Source organism: Schistocerca nitens, chromosome 2 (assembly GCF_023898315.1).
Source record: "Schistocerca nitens isolate TAMUIC-IGC-003100 chromosome 2, iqSchNite1.1, whole genome shotgun sequence".
Taxonomy (NCBI): Eukaryota; Metazoa; Arthropoda; class Insecta; order Orthoptera; family Acrididae; genus Schistocerca; species Schistocerca nitens.
The window spans coordinates 860649489-860665608 of record NC_064615.1 but is presented as its reverse complement, the minus strand read 5'-3'; positions in this window follow the sequence as shown (position 1 = coordinate 860665608).

The following is a 16120-nucleotide window of genomic DNA, read 5'->3' as shown; positions in this document are numbered from 1 at the left end:
TAAGGAACTGTGCTAGATACAACTAAGCTGTTTATTGCAAATGGTAGCTCAACCCATAATTTTTTTTAGAGACATGTATGTTATAATAAAAGTTTCTCGGCCTTCCAGCCACGTCAAGTGGTTTAAAATCCACGAGCTTTTGGCCGAGTACTCCTCTGCTATTGTCAAGTGGTGACTGTCTTCTGGCTGACGCTGACGCTGAAAAAGACGAGCCTATCCTTGGCTCGAGGTGGTGCAATTTAGACAAAATTTGTCATTCCTGCGGTTCCTGTAAAAGAGAGAAAGGTATAATACCACTCTTGTTGATTGGTCGTAGTTGGTGTGACCTGGAAAAGAGAAAGACACACTCTGATAGGGGATTTGTAAAACAATCCCTCAGCAGGTCAGGCCAACGCTTGGTTGGCCTGTGATGAGGGTGTTGGCCCAATCCACGGATGAGCCGGTTGCGGGAGCGTCCCGTGTTCTCGTAGAACTTCCTGGCGATGGCGCGAAACCCGTCTCGGAGAGGCAGGATCCCGGTGTCCTCGTGGAGTTGGCGCGTCGAGAAGCGCCTCGGAAGATGCATAGCAGTGTTCAGGGCGCGGTTCTGTATCCGCTGCTGAGTCACAATGTGAGCATCTGGGGCTTTCCCCCAGACCACGGCCGCATACTCTAACAGAGGGCAAACCAATGTTAGGTAAAGCGTTATGCCGTGTTGCGATGGTAATGACGACTGCGAGTTTAGCAGCGGATACAGGGCGCGAAGGCGTCCTATTGCTCTCCCTCTCACATCACGGATGTGATGCTTCCAGGTGAGCCTGCGAACTGTCTTCTGGCTGCTGCTGCCGTCATATAGCCGAGCTGCCTTCCGTGACCTCAGTGGTACCCGCTCCGGCACCATAATGTTTGCGTTGTGCGGCCGCCGCGCCAGCTTCAACCTTCCGATGGCCGAATCGCACGCTGTGTTTAGCTGCAGGCCACCGTCTTATTGAGTGTGTTGTCAAAAATTTTTATTTCGATCGCGTCTTTTATTATGCTACCCCAAAAACTGTTAGTCCGTGTGATAATAGATGTCTCGTCGAATGCAGTAGAATGACCTTTTCTGGTGTATTCTCTGCTACTGCTGATTTCTCTGGGTCCCCTAGACGAAAACATCTCTCGTGTTCCACACAGCGCTGTTCAATGCGTGTGGACAGTTCTATATCGGACAGACTGGGCGTACCAATGAAGAGCGCTAAGTAGAACACGAGAGATGTTTTCGTCTACGGTACCCAGAGAAAACAGCGGTAGCAGAGCATGCACTAGAAAACGGTCATCGTATTGCATTCGACGAGACGTCTATTATCACACGGACTAACAATTTTGGGATAGCATAATAAAATAAGTAATCGAAAAAAAAAAATAATTTGTGACAACACGATCAATAAGGACGGCGGCCTGCAGCTAAGCATAGCGTGCAACCCGGCCATCGGAAGGTTGGAGCGTTCGCGGCGGCGGCACAACGCAAACATTACCGTATATGTACCAAAAATGGTACAAATTGCTCTGAGCACTATGGGACTCAACTGCTGTGGTCATAAGTCCCCTAGAACTTAGAACTACTTAAACCTAACTAACCTAAGGACATCACACACATCCATGCCCGAGGCAGGATTCGAACCTGCGACCGCAGCGGTCGTGCGGTTCCAGACTGTAGCGCCTTTAACCGCTCGGCCACTCCGGCCGGCTGTATATGGTACCGGAGCGGGTACCAGTGACGTAACGGATGGCAGCGCGACTATATAAGGACGGCTGCAGCAGCCAGAAGAGAGTCACCACTTGACAATGGCCGAGGAGTAGATTTTAAATCACTTGACGCCGCTGGAAGCCTGATAAACTTTTATTAGTACATACCGCCTGAAACTATGCACTCTTATAAAGACATGTATGTTGTCCGTAGAAAGTCTGGGCGGAATTCAATCTTCTCTACGGCTTTTTCATATCCTCCGTCACCGTCTCTACAGCATCTCGTAAACGTACCGTAAGACCGTGCACCAATTGGTGAAATAAACATGTAATGCTTAACGTAATCCTACAAAACGATCAAGAGGGGTTACGCCCAATGAACATGGTGACCATGTTGTAGTACTGCCTCTACCTAACCATTTGTCCCAAAGAAGATCTCATCCAGAAACTGGCCATCAAATAAATCCCAGTGTGATGGTGCACCATCTTTTTCAAACACTAGGCACGGTTGTAATTCCTGTAACTGAGATGCAGTGTAAAGTTACAGCATGTCCAGGTGAACTGTCACCATAAAGGTAGTGTAAGTGAACATGCTCTCAGCAAGTGGGTTCTCCGACACACCAGATATTGTGTGCATCGATTTGTGCCAGCATTTTCCTAGAAGGCTCAGCACGTCTGAACCTATCGTCTGTCTGCAAAGCTTGCAGGGGGTCGTACTTTGCATGCATGAAAATGCACCCATTTGTGTAAAATCTTCGCCACGGGGCTCTGAGGTATGCCAGCTTCCCTGGAGAAACGACGCGTCGATTTCCACAGATTGCGTTGAAATGCTGTGCTCACACCAGGTCTGTCTTTCCTTCCCTTGCCACGAACATGGTCGGTCCCTTTAAACTTTTCATTCCGTCATCTGATGCTCTTTACGTGTGGTGAAACTCGACCATAGGCACTTCAGAACTCCTGCTGAACTGTAATGGCGACTGTGTTTCAAGGAACCACAAAACACATTGTGCTTTCTCCTGCATGGATGACTTGGCTCTGAGCACTATGCGACTTAACTTCTGAGGTCATCAGTCGCCTAGAACTTAAAACTACTTAAACCTAACTAACCTAAGGACATCACACACATCCATGCCCGAGGCAGGATTCGAACCTGCGACCTTAGCGGTCGCTCGGCTCCAGACTGTAGCGCCCAGAACCGCACGGCCACTCCGGCCGGCCATGGATGACTCAGTGACAGACTAAATTACCCTACCCGTAACAAGAGAGGTAAAAAAAAGTCAAACTCAGACAGAGTATCCATAGAAACTTTGTCAGTTAAACTACAATTTGCAACAAAAAATTCATAAATAAATAACTACATACATAAACATACATCTGGAAGTGTAAACAGAAAAATATTATGAGTTAAGTTACCATTTGCAACAAACCGTATAACTAAATTTTTTGTAATCATGAAAAGACTTTATCCTTGCCCTGTGCAGTAACCTTAGACATAGAGTCTCGAGGAAAACATTGCGATCAACAACTACAAAGTATTTTACAGAAACAGTCTAAGTAGCTTTATTTTCTGTTCATATGTTAGAGATTTTGACTGAGTTTGATTATCATGAGACCAATTGCCTGTTAGCAAAATCAATAATGCAAGATGCTGCGAGAGATTCATCCCATTTCATAAGACTATATATTCTACGTGAATGAAGATAGAAACTTGGTAACATGTTAACTTACGCATCAAAACTAAAATTCTACGTTGGCGCCAGCTGTTAAGTTGCTGGTACATGTCGTTGCCGATAGGGTATCCATGGTTTGGCTAGTTAGCTCGTTCTGACTTTCGCTAACCAATGTACATCGACTCGAGGTGGCAATAATATAGCGACAAAAATTGTTTTGTATCCTCCATTACAATAGGAGCAATTCAGCTACAAGTCTGCAACGTGATTTTCGTCCCTACAGCTCGAAGCCGTCTGTTGTTTATGTAAGGGAAATCTACACTATGTGGTCAAAAGTATCCGGACACCCTCAGAATCATACTTTTTTATGTTAAGAATGTTGTGCTGCCACCTACTGCCAGGTACTCCATATCAGCGACCTCAGTAGTCATTAGAGATTGTGAGAGAGCAGAATGGGGCGGTCCGCGGAACTTACGGACTGCGAAGGTGGTCAGGTGATTGGGTGTCACTTGTGTCGTAGGTCTGTACGCGAGATTTCCACATTCCTGAACATCCCTAGGTCCATTGTTTCCGTTGTGATAGTGAACGGAAACGTGAAGGGATACGTACAGCACAAAAGCGTACAGACTGACAGTTGAAGAGGGTCGCAATGTGTAATAGGCAGACACCTATCCAGACCATCACACAGGAATTCCAAACTGCATCATTTTCCACGCCAAGTACTACGACAGTTAGGCAGGAGGTAAGAAAACTTGGATTCCATGGTCGAGCGGCTGCTCATAAGCCACACATCACGCCGGTAAATACAAACGAGCCTCGATTGGTGTAAGGAGCGTAAACATTGGACGATTGAACAGTGGAAAAACGTTGTGTGGAGTGACGAATCACGGTACACAATGTGGTGATTCGATGGCAGGGTGTGCGTATGGCGAATGCCAGGTGAACATCATCTGCCAGCGTGTGTAGTGCCAACAGTAAAATTCGGAGGCGGTGGTTTCATGGTGTGGTCGCATTTTGCATGGAGGGGGCTTGCACCCCTTGTTGTTTTACGTGGCACTATCACAGCACAGGCCTACATTGATGCTTGAAACATCTTCTTGCCTCCCACTGTTGAAGAGCAATTCGGGGATGGTGATTGCATCTTTCAACACAATCGAGCACCTGTTCATAATGCACTTCCTGTGGCGGACTGGCGACACGGGCTCTGAGCACTATGGGACTCAACTGCTGTGGTCATAAGTCCCCTAGAACTTAGAACTACTTAAACCTAACTAACCTAAGGACATCACACACATACATGCCCGAGGCAGGATTCGAACCTGCGACCGTAGCAGTCGCACGGTTCCGGACTGCGCGCCTAGAACCGCGAGACCACCGCGGCCGGCACTGGCGACACGACAATAACATCCCTGTAATGGACTGACCTGAACCCTATGGAACACCTTTGGGGTGTTTTGGAACGCTGACTTCGTGCCAGGCCTCACCGACCGACATAGATACCCCTCCTCAGTGCAGTTCTCCATGAAGAATGGGCTGCCATTCTCCAAGAAGCCTTCCAGCACCTGACTGAACGTATGCCTGCGACAGTGGAAGCTGTTATCAAGGCTACGGGTGGGCCAACACCATACTGAATTCGTGCATTGCCGATGGAGGGCGCCAGGTGTCCGGATACTTTTAATCACATAGTGTAAGGTCGCACCCGTGTAGTCTTTCAAGACATCGGGTGAAATCAACAGAATTTCGCATGCAGTCCATGAAAGTCCACTGGTCGTTCCGGCAGAAATTTTGTCCTTCATTGCCCGTGTGTCTTCTGTCGTGGTTTTTTGGCGACATTTGTGCTTCGGACTGTACAGGATTCAATAAACGCTATTACATATTCAGCGTTTGTTAGAATTAAATTAAAAATGTAATGGTAAAAAGTACACCAAGGCTGAATGAGCATGGACGTAAATGATATACCCTTGTATAATCAGAAAGTTATTTTCAAAACAAACACTTCATAGTCGTATATGCAGCTGAAAATTCACCTCTTTTTTTCTGTATTCAGCAATGAAAGCGGTACAGGGTGATTCAGCTGCCCCTACTGATGGGTTTTGTCCAACCCACAAAGCCTTCAGATACCAGACACAAGATTCTCTCACTCACTACACGCAAACTATTAGTCATATAGAAAAAACTAGTAGCGCATTTTTGTAGGAAATTTAATGCAGTTTACTTTTTCTCGCTAGAGACCGTATTTTTCGAATTTTCAAAAAAAACATACAAAAGTAACCTTCAAATTTTTTTTTTTTTTTTTTAACTCGAAATCTGTGGCCGTCACCGAAAACGTAGCCCAGTACGAAATTCAGCTACATTAGCATTAATAGTTTACATATAGCGAAGGAGAGAATATGAAAATCTCACGAATGGTTTTTGAAGGCATTGGGGGTTGCATAAAACTCATCGGCAGGGGCAGCTGAATAGCCTCGTGAAATCGGATGGAACTCTCTGAAATCTCCTGTATTCAGGTGTTCAAAATGGTTCAAATGGCTCTGAGCACTATGGGACTCAACTGCTGTGGTCATCAGTCCCCTAGAACTTAGAACTACTTAAACCTAACTAACCTAAGAACATCACACACATCCATGCCCGAGGCAGGATTCGAACCTGCGACCGTAGCAGTCGCACGGTTCCGGACTACGCGCCTAGAACCGCGAGACCACCGCAGTTCAGGTGTCAGGAGCTGAGGAATCAATATTGGAAATGTGTATTTCAAGTCACATGAAGTTTATAATAAGCGACCCACTCATTTTCAAACTCCTTATGGTCCATTAACGAAAACTGCCCATCTCAACTAAGTTGGTGGTGATGTAACAAAAAACAATACACATTAGTCTGTAGTGATTGCATTCACTGAGTTGTCGTCGAAGATGGAGAATTACTCGTTATGCGAAAGTGCAGACTTGCAGTTAATGCCTTTATGAAGAAGCAAGTTATCACAAAATTTTCCAAATAATAAACTGTTAATAAAGAAGAATGACGATGCGAAAGTGCAGACTTGCAGTTAATGCCTTTATGAAGAAGCAAGTTATCACAAAATTTTCCAAATAATAAACTGTTAATAAAGAAGAATGACGATAATGCCATCATTCCTAGGAGGTTGCTTGAAGAGAGGGTGTGCATGTGTCTGTTGCGTCCTGACTTGCCTGTTCGTACTATTACACTTACAATTCACAATATTACACTTACAACCGATAATATTACACATCCCGCAAACATGAGGATTTCACCTTACAGAACAATTGACTTGAAACTGCTTGAGTTATCGTCCAAGCGTGGCCAAAAAGCATCGGTTTTAGGGTGTTGCTGCAGCTTGTGTACAACCAGTGCAACTCTGATGCGGTTATATAACCACTGACAATATAAGAGATTAGTGTGGCATTCGTGTCTTTCTGATGTGCGTACGGTAAACGTGAACTATGGCGACGTTATTGCCACATGCGTATAAACAGGATCAACGTGCTGTCACTCTTTTCTATGCTGCTGAAAGGCAAACACCAGCAGCCACCCTTCGGAGAATAAAGAATGTGTATTGGACAGCGTATCTCTCGAAAACCGCCGTTGTGGAATGGTGTGACAAGATCTTCTGACGTTTGAGCAAGTACAGCTATTGACATGGTACACATGTACCGTTTATTTTACATTTCATGCGAGTCTTTTGCCCTTTTGGGCGTTCTGTATTAATATTGGACCATGTATCTTTAGGCAGTTTGCAGTTTTAGTGTGTTCCGAAAAAGGCATGGTTATCCGCGCCGAAACCTAGGTCAACATCCGGTTTCTATTTGCAATCGAGGCGGATTCTTTATAATCATTATATCAGTTTTGAATTGCACTGGTGAAGTGGAGGGGGGGGGGGTGAAAGGAAGGGAAATGAATGGGAAGTGATTACTGATCTCCTCAGTTGCATCGGGACATTATGCAGAATCACAGGCGACGACAGAAAATGTGTACCAGACCAGGAATCGAACCCGGTGTCTCCTGCTTAGTAAGCAGGTGCGTTAACCACTGCACCATTTGAGACATAGAGCTGTTACCTCTGCTTGGCTTATCTTCGAACGCCCCCTACCGATCCACATTCCACCGAGTGCCACCTATCCGAAATCCCTGTCCGTTTCGTCTATGCTCGCTGCTCTGAGATACCCGCAGGAGGTCAGACGTATTTGTGCATGCGCACTGAAGACGGTGGATTCATGGCCGATCTAAGCGAATCAATTATATGAATGCGAGGAGTCAGTTCTTTCGGACATGCCGAAAGAAATTCACTGCGACAGGGGCTACATGACGGATGGGGCACCTGCATATCAACACGCCTGACACTGGTGTATATAGATACTTGTCATCCATCCGTCAAGAGGCATCGAATCGGCGACTTCTGTGAAGTAGGCGACCGCCGTGTGTCCTGGAGGGGCATCATCACTCTACTGCCGCCCTTTGGTTCAGCCGTCATTCTCCGTCATTCCATTGAATTCCAGAGAACTACTACTTCCAACAAAAAAGTCTACTGTTATCGTTGTTAATATTGAGCTTAAGAGACGTTTATAAAACACTTTAGCCGGCCGGAGTGGCCCAGCGTTCTAGGCGCTTCAGTCTGGAACCGCGAGACCGCTACGGTCGCAGGTTCGAATCCTGCCTCGGGCATGGATGTGTGTGATGTCCTTAGGTTAGTTAGGTTTAAGTAGTTCTAAGTTCTAGGGGACTGATGACCTCAGATGTTAAGTCCCATAGTGCTCAGAGCCATTTGAACCATTAAAACACTTTATCTACGAAAACACGGGAGCGAGAACAACTTACATCAAATGTGCATTGTAGGGCAGCTACTGGTAAACCTCTCGTGAACTAGATGAATGCAAAAAAGAGCCTTCAGTGGAGTGTTGTGTACAAAACGTGTCGACCAATTTAAACAATTAATGTGACCCAGTGAGTATACTTTTACACTGTTCCTTAAACCTCGAAATGTTCACATGTGGACTACACACAATCCAATCTTCTTTCAGTTTTGAAGCAGAGTGGAATTCAATAATTGTTTGAGCTATCATGTCCTGTGCTCACATTGGAAAAAGTCATTGATAAGTTGTAGTAAAGCGGTCTTCATTTTCCAATATGATAATGCACACAGCATGTCTGTCAGTGCCCGAGTATTACTTAATGAACTTGGTTATGGTTATCACAGGTAGTCTACACCACATTTCACGAGTGTTTATACCTCGTCTGAAGGTTAATATAGCAATAAACGTATTTTTTTTAAAAAAATAGCAATGCTAAACAAAATCTGTTTACTCTTTTTTCACTTAGCGCATGCTCAGATATGATTTCGCGTCCTAAAAACGTAAATGAGTTTGTACAACAATAAGCAACCGAAGATCCTAGGTGGTTGCCTACTGTCGTTCGTGTTACACACTGCTGGAAAAAAAAGCAGTAAAACTATCAAATCACATGATAGGACTGAGACATCCCAAAAAATGGTTCCTGCAGGTTTAAATAGAAAACGACACACAAAGATCAAAATTACGGAAAATCTACCTTATAAAATACATTCTTCGCCAGCCTCTCCTCTAAAGACCATTGAACAGGTATTTTGAGGCCTCTCTTCTTCACAGTCAGACTGTATTAGACTTCTGACTGTTTCTTGTATTGAGATGCCTCTTTCTCCATAGGGTGGCTGATCTCTGCATGTGATTCTCTCCCGACGTCTTTCCATGCGGGGTTTCGTGACTATCATTCTTCTGAACAAGCTAAAACCAATTAGAGGTTTCTTCCGACGTGTTGCATCATTGAAACTAGTGACTTATCTTTGTTGCCTTTCCCGGTGTCTACCTGTAACACGCGTAATACGATACAGAATTTTTTCTAGTTTCACAAAAATGAAACAGATGACATCATGGTAATGCGGTTAACTATACGACTATGTGTACAAGGCACTAATCCGAAATATAAGTGCACCAAATAAAGAGACAAGAGATAAGAAACAAAATTCATTATCCATACTTCATCTCCATACAGTACTCTACTTCATACAAGGGGTGGACTAAAACATGGAAACGCAACAAAACCACTACATTTTACCATGCTTAATAACCGTTGGCATTCTAAACAGCTCCCAATCGTCTCTTAATCAATAAATACAGGTGCTATGGGGTTTTTAAGGGATTCTTGTACCTTCCTGCAAAATAGTGGCAAGTTTAGGAAACGGTGATGGAGATGGATAGCGGTCAGGAACCCTTCTATCCACAGTAGACCACACAAAATCGATAATATTGCAATCTGTAGTGGCCAGGGAAGACGCGACACTTCAACCTCGTGTAGTCAGAACCAGTCTTGGACACTGCGAGCGGTGTGAAAAGGGGTCCTGTCATGTTGGTACATAGCATTACCATTGGTAAACAAACTTTCTACTGTAGGGTGGACCTGATCAGATAAAATGGTCACATAGTCATTGCAATAATGTGACTTTGCAGAGTGACCATGGTGCCATGGAATACCACGATTGGCTGTCCAAATCATCAACGAATACCCGTCATTTTCACTCCTGTGACGTAAACTCGGCCAGAAGTTGGAGACAGTGTGTAGCAAGACTCACCATATCGAATTACATTCTTCCATTGCTCCATGATCCTGGTTGTACGGCTTCGGCACCACATTTTCCTGTTATGGGCATTTACATCACTGATGTGTGGCTTTGGAATTCGAGGTTGGCCTGCAGTTCCCTACTTTGGAGCTCCCTTCTTGTTGTTTTGGTGCTGACAGGGTTTGCGAGTGTGACGTTCTGTTCTGCGTCGACTTCTGCTGCTGTCGTCCTCTTTTTTTTTCGTCACAATCCTCGTCAAAGACCTTCTGTGACGTTCACTAAACACAGACTTTTGTCCGCGTTGTGACTTAAGAGTTTGATGTTATTCTGCTTTCCTTGTATGCGGTATAAATCTTCGATATGCTGACTCTTGAAGCACCGAACACCTCGGCTACCTTGGTTACTTAAGCACCTACCACACGAGCACCAACAATTTGTTCACGTTCTAATTCACTGGATTCCGACATACTGCACTCACGTTTACACAGAGCACTGCACGGCCCATGACTGACGCTAGCAACGTATTGAGGACATTGCACTGGGACCTTTCACTGTCAAATACAACAACGCTACCTGCAGGCTTGACTAGCATCTGCATGGATGTTCAAGCATGCACTTCTCCCGGTGTTTTCAGATTTTTCTCCATCCCGTGTCTGTAATGTTTCAGAACGGTCTTCCTCAGCTGTATGTTGTAGTTTCATTGGTAATGTCGACAGTTAGTGGTCCACCGACAAAGGCGTGAGAGAGAAGGACCGAAAATCATTAGCTACAGTTCATCTACACACAGTGAAAGGTCTCTGTTGATTCCTTTCATGTTAATTTCTTAAATCTGTTGTCATTTACGGCATACATTCCACTTCTGAATTTACTGTGGTGTTTCTGACTCCATCAGGGAGGAGACTGAGCAGTGGAACGTGTTACTTTTACACATAATCAAGAACGATCTGTCACACTACAACACTTTGAAGCACAGTTTATATGTAATTCATGTCACACAGTCTCATACGGAACCTACATCCGCTTTCTTTTATATACTGTATATGATAAGATACTGTCATCCCCCTTCCCTTCTGTGTGAAAGGATGAATGAGCAAATGTATTTCTAGTTGCATGCTCGATGGTAGCAGACGAGCTGGTCTGCTAGAGAACAGTAGGACCAACGTCGGAACAGGTAGCTACGCTTTCTAAAGGCAAAGAAGTTTCTATTCTTAGTATGGTCTTGTCCATCCCTTGTCATGTTGGTATAGGAAGCTGCCTCTCTGGTCACTTCCGTCTGTAGCTGTGAAGCACCCTCGGTAGGGGCCCACGACAGTCTGTCCGCAGCGAGCGTCTGAAGTGGTAAGATCTCCGGCTAAGCGCGTCTCTGCTGAGTCTGTAGGACAATGGATTTCTTAAGTTAACTGAAAATTTAATCACCTTTATTTCAGGTTTAGATCTAAAATATGTTATCTTAAATGGCAACGCAGTGTAATTCGAGTGTGAAGTTCAGAATATCTTCCAGTAGTTGCTTTGTCACTACTTTGTGAGTAAAGTGGAACCACGTGTTGACGATCGGTAACTCTAACTAAGATCATCAATCTTAAATGCGAATGTGCGTGAGATTATAACGTCTCATCTTGACAATATTTTTCAATATGGCAACTTTTCTTTATGTTCAACCCACGTGGGGTGTACTTTGTGAGACCAGTACCCCGTCCTTATACAATTGTTTGACCCATCAGGTTAATAGTAAGACAATAGTAACCAGTTCGACGTTTTTCTTTTGTAAATTGTGTTTCGATGTAATTTATTTTAACTATCAAAATTATTGTGGAGCTACACTCTTTGTGTAAACCAAGTTGACCAAGTGAAGCATGTGGTGTAATCTTCAAAGTAGCCCTCAGCTATTCTTTTCGGGAAGATTTCACACAGAGTTAGTATGAATTTAGTATACCAGTGTGTGGTAATTTCATGACGGACAGGATTGCACTACGAACGTAACTTCTTTGGGTGAAAATTGAATCGGTTGGTTGTGGTTAATTCCCTCTTGCATATGTTTCAACGTTCTTCGTGTGTTATTTTATGAATGCAGTGTTGTATGCAGTCTCCCAATTTTGGCTCCATATTTGATGTGTTACGTAAGATTACAAACTCACATTTTTACAATCCTAAATAAGGCACCAGTCTAATTATGAATCAAGTTTAATATGCTGAAATGTTAACGGAACAATGATCAATGTTAAAATAAATGTCCAAATATAAACTGATTTATTTCTTTTTATTTAAATTCTCGGTTGTCGTAAGATGACTATTAAAAGATTATAATTAATGTTAGTCTGGTTGGGAATTTGGTGAAACAGTTGCTCAGTAATGCAAGGTTAACTTCCCCAGATAGCTCATAGCTTTTAACCCGCTTTTATTGTCTTGAATATCAGCACCGCTTTCAGAACAACTTAATGCATCAACATTACAACAGTACTGTGCTCTATACATGCTAGTTTAGAAAGATCTTCTTCTGTTTTATAACAAGGCGTCATTGGTACTCTCACGTTACATGTCCGCTGTGAGAGAACCCCAGCGCCTGCACGATGCTACGGACAGGTGTGGAAACGAGTGAGCACGTGCGGCAGTAACGTGACTCCGAGAAGCGATTTCCTTATGGGCCCAGAACTTAGGGAAATATAAGCTCTCCTGTGTGGGCTGCTGGGAGATGGGGACTTGTGGCCTACTCTGAGACGCCTTGCGGATGTCCGCGGCAGGTGTGGCACCGACGCCCGCTGAGGCGGCGCCTCCTCTGTGAGGTTTCCCGCTGGCTGGTTTAATATGTGCGACTACACATGCATGAGTGCTAGTAATACAGCGTACGGTACTCTCCCGGGCACGCAGTATCTAATTAATCAACTGCAGTAACCAGTTCTTGATATAATCATTTGCTATCTCCGGAAATTACATAATACACTGCCTGACATATAAATTGAAGCACTCAGAGGGGAAGGAGGAAACGAAATGAAACTTCACACATTGAGAGAGTATGAGTTGTTATTGCAGTGATAACTGACATACTTATCAGTGTGAAGCTGTACCTGTTCTTTGCCAGAGCATACACTGATTCGGTTGGGAAGGGTGTCTCCTGAGGCAAGAAGGCCCGCGTTTCTTGTAATGGGCCATTTACATCCTGAATAATGCCACAGGGACGAAGTTGATGTCCAAGGTTGGTACCACACATGTTCTTACGGGGACGGGTCTGGAGATCTTGCTGGTGACAGGAATACCTCAACAACGCGCAGACAGTTCATGGAGACACGTACCATGAGTGGACAAGCATTATTCGTCGAAAAATGTAACCCTAAGCGGTTACATAAGAGGATATGAATAATCCGTGACGCAAGGTTGTACCCTCAGACTTCCGTCAGTGGAGGCCAGACGTGAACTGAGATCATATCCGATGGCTCCCAAACCATGACACCGCTGTGACTCTCTAAAACAATTCAAGAATGGCACTTCTCCCAAGGTAGGCGCCATACTCACCGACAATGGTCTCTAGGGTGGTACAAAACCACTGAATAGAGTTTGACGCTATTCGTCAGCATTTCACGATTCCTGCTCACGGCACCATTCCAAACGCAGCCGTTTGTGTTGTGATCGTAACGGCAACATACGCTTGTGTCGGCAATTCCCAAGTAAGGCAGCTGCTAGTGGCCGAACAATGGTGCGGGGTGACAAAGACACACAGTCACCACGGATTTAGAAAACATCGTTCTTGCGAAACACAACTAGCTCTTTAGTCACACGAAGGGTTCAGTGTCATTGACAAGGGATTTCAAATTGATTCCGTATTTGTAGATTGCCAGAAGGCTTTTGATACTGTATCTCACAAGCAGCTTGTAATCAAATTGCGTGCTTATGGAATATCGTTTCAGTTACGTGGATTCGTGACTTCCTCAGAGAAGTCACAGTTCGTAGTACCTGACGGAAAGTCATCGAGTAAAACAGAACTGATTTCTGACGTTCGCCAAGGTAGTGTAATAGGCCTTCCGTTGTTCCTTATGTATATGAACGTTTTAGGAGACAATTTGAGCAGCCGTCTTAGGTTGTTTGCAGATGATGCTGTCTTTTATCGTCATCAGAAGATCAAAAACCATTGCAAAACGATTAAGAAAAGATATCTGTATGATGGGAAAGTTGTCAATTGACCCTAAACACTGAAAAGTGTGAGGTCATCCACACTAGTGCTAAAAAGAATCCGTTGAATTTCGGCCGTAAATACAACTAAATATCACACAGAAAATTTTGTGGGAAGGCGAACCAAAGACTGTTTTATTGGCACAACACTTCGAAGATGCAATAGTTCTACTAGATCGCCTACACTACGCTTGTCCGTCCTCTTCTGGAATAGCGCTGCGCACTGTGGGATCCTTACCAGGTAGGATTAATAAATAAGTCGAGAAAATGCAAAGGAGAGCAGCACGTTTTACATTATAGAGAAATAGGGGAGAGAGTGTCACTTACATGATTCAGGATTTGGGATGGACATCATTACTACAAAAGCGTTTCTCGTTGCGGCAGGAACTTCTCACGAAATTCCAGTCACCAACTGTCTCCTTCGAATACGAAATTTTGTTTTTGACACCGGCTTGCTTAGGGAGAAACGATTAACGTAATAAAATAAGAGGAATCAGAGCTCGCACGGAAAGATGTTCCGCGCGCTGTTCGAGAGTGGAATAATAGAGAATTATTGTGAAGGTGGTTCAATGAATCCTCTGCCAGACGCTTAAGTGTGATTTGCTGAGTATCCATGTAGATGTAGGTGTACACTATGTGACTAAAGTATCCCGACACCTGGCTGAAAATGACTAACCAGTTCGTCGCGCCCTCCATCGGTAATGCTGGAATTCAATACAGTGTTGGCACACCCTTAGCTTTGATGTCAGCTTCCACTCTCGCAGGCATACGTTCAGTCAGGTGCTGTAAGATTTCTTGGGGAATGGCAGCCCATTTTTCAAGGACTGCTGCACTGAGGAGAGGCATCGATGTCGGTCGGTGAGGCCTGGCACGAAGTCGGCGTTCCAAAACAACCCCAAGGTGTTCAATAGGATTCAGGTCAGGAGTCTGTGCAGGCCAGTCCATAACAGGGATGTTATTGTCGTGTAACCAGTCCGCCACAGGCCGTGCATTATGAACGCACTATCGTGTTGAAACATGCAATCGCCATCCCCGAATTGCTCTTCAACAGTGGGAAGCAAGAAGATTATTCAAACATCAATGTCGGCCTGTGCTATGATAGTGTCAAACAGCAAGGAGTGCAATCCCCTCCATGAAAAACGCGACCACACTATAAAACCACCGCCTCCGAATTTTGCTGTTGGCACTACACACGCTGGCAGATGACGTTCACCGGGCATTCGCCACACCCACACCCTGCCATCGGATCGCCACATTGCGTACCGTGATTCGTCACTCCACACAACGTTTTTCCACTGTTCAATCGTCCAATGTTTACGCTCCTTGCACCAACGGAGGCGTCGTTTGGCATTTATCGGCGTGATGTGTGGCTTATGAGCAGCCGCTCGACCATGGAATCCAAGTTTTCTTACCTCCCGCCTAACGTTCATAGTACTTGCAGTGGATACTGAAGCATTTTGGAATTCCTCTGGTATGGATAGATGTCTGCCTATCACACATTACGACCCTCTTCAACAGTCGGCGGTCTCTGTCAGTCAACAGACGAGGTCGACCTTTACGATTTTGTGCTGTACGTGTCTCTTCACGTTTCCGTTTCACTATCACATTGGAAAAAGTGGACCTAGGGATGTTTAGGAGTGTGGAAATCTCGCATACAGACGTATGACACAAGTGACACCCAATCACCTGACCACGTTCGACATCTGTGAGTTTCATGGAGCACCCCATTCTGCTTTCTCACGATGTCTAATGACTAACGAACTAATGAGTCCGCTGATATGGAGTACCTGGCAGTAGGTGGCAGCACAAGGCAACTAATATGAGAAACGTATGTTTTTGGGGGTGTCAGGATACTTTTGATCACACAGTGTAGAATGTTGCAAGGAGTCCAGAATCTGTTCTCGGATGGCAGGCGCAGTTGTGAAGAAGTTACGCTGTGCTTGGTGTAAAATACGGCGTTTCACCCTCGTGGCGTCAGACG